Below are 2,219 nucleotides of genomic sequence, written 5' to 3' on the forward strand. Positions count from 1 at the left end.
TCTTTGATGATTTATATAGAGTGCACCCTCCAATTCGAGACCCCTCTAATTCGAGACCACTTCTCCGAAGACCCAACTAACAATCTTTTAACACAAAGCTATAGATAGTCCTCTGATTGGAGACCACACCGCGAGACCACCCCAAATGTTCAGATATTCAGTATTAGCTTGCTAGGGTGCTCAATACAATACTGCAGAGAATAGTATATTTATGCTAGGTATAAATATGAGTTGTTGTTACTCCGAGTTTCAGCATCAGAAAACTGAAATTAGGCCAAGGTGTTGTTATCCTGTTTATATTGTTCATCATTGAGCGGTTAGATGACTATTGTTTTTAATACGGTTCAGTGGGTTGCTGTTGTGACGACACTTAGCGACTAAGTTCGGTTCTTTTGATTATGTTAGATTGTTTTGCCTTTAGGATTGCTAGTTTTTCTTCTATACATAGGTTGCACCGACTGGCCAGATTTACGTGTGTGTGTGTGTGTGTGTGTGTGTGTGTGTATGTGTGTGTTGGATTTCTTAATGATTTCCCATTTCAGAGAGTTCATTGCCCTTTCTTTTTACTTCCCATATGTGTTTTGAGAGTTCCGTTTCTTTTTCATATTTTTCGTATCTGAATCTACCATATCGGATTACAACCCAGACAAACCCAGCCGCAGGAAGAAAATTAGATGACCCACCCTTTGATAATTCCATATTCGTTTTATTATTTTAACATAAATTTTATTTTAAAAATAATCTTTAATTCATATAAAAATTAGGCCTATTCTTAACAATAAATAAGCATAGGGCTATTGATCTATAGGAAAATACAATTACAGATTTATTTATTGAAACAACTTAAATACGATAACAAAATTTACATATAGGATAAATTTGGAAGTAGCTGTATATACAAATTGAATAAGCTACAGAAATTGCGGCGGTTTTTTTTAATAGGAAATATTTCTTGTTTACTGTTGTTTACATTTTCACTCAAGATATTCCGGTTTAATGCCATTGTATGAAAAGGACTCAAAACACAACACAACAATGGATACCACAATTGAATCTAACACCATGAAGGCATACATGCTTGTACAACTACAGTATGGTACACTCTCTACTTACCTATATGTATATGATCTTACTTCGAAGAAACACCATTCCAAAATTAAATATTTTAGAAAATGTTTTTGCGACGCAGTTCCGGTAGTAGACATACACGCTTAGTTCAACTGTAATTTGGATATTATGAGACAGGTGCACAAACAACCAGATATCTGAAGGAGAATTGCTGCCAAGGACAGTAGTAGTGCCCTACCAGGCTAAACCTACAAAATATTAATTCAGCGCTCACCCTTTTAATATTAGACTGGGTTTCGGCAAACTGGGTTATCAATATTTCGATGAAGTGGAGTCGGCAAACTAGGTTTCGGCAAAGAGGCCATTAATTCGGCAATCATATTATTATCTTTATTAACTTTATACACTTATTATAAATAAGTAATAATAAGACATTTTATCTGACAGGCCTATTTAATTAATTTTTTGCTGATCTAAATTGTTAATCAAGTTTGATTTACAGAATAAGACAAAACTAATAACTATAATAACAGTTGTTTATTAATTATACGAATAAATCGCGTCGCACTTCGCATTAGAAGGCTTCTAAATTCTCAATTTCACAATTCTAGAATTTGCCTCTTAACAAATAGACATGTAATAAATAGTTTCTTTTTTCCCCCGATAAATCATGTAATGTCCTTTCGTGTTTGAGAGTGAAAAAGAATAATTTCCAATTATGGAAGAATAAATAGATATCTATGTCTATACCTTACTTTCCGCTGGACAAAAAAAAAAAACCATTAGCAATACCCTTTGCGTATTTTTCAAAATTGTGCTACGGTATTTGTGTTAGTATTGTTGTATCTATCATTTATGTATCATTAATCTATTTATGTTCAGACAGTCAGATAGTGCAATAGGCCATTTTCAACTAGTCATTTTTAAACTGATTCTTACATTATGGTACCCAAGGACCATCTCCATATATTTCATGTTTAAAATAACTTATCTTTGTATAAATACATCTGATTTCAAAGGTATTTTGGTTAATTTTCTTTTGTTTAACCAGTTGTAATAAATGTTACATACCTGCAACGTTCCATATGCACTCTGGCCATCCTTTCTCAAGCATTGACTCTAAGACCGCACATTATATATAATATATATAT

This window comes from Anneissia japonica, unplaced genomic scaffold, assembly GCF_011630105.1.
Source record: "Anneissia japonica isolate Jap-2015-1 unplaced genomic scaffold, ASM1163010v1 scaffold585_len4108843_cov191, whole genome shotgun sequence".
Lineage (NCBI taxonomy): Eukaryota > Metazoa > Echinodermata > Crinoidea > Comatulida > Comatulidae > Anneissia > Anneissia japonica.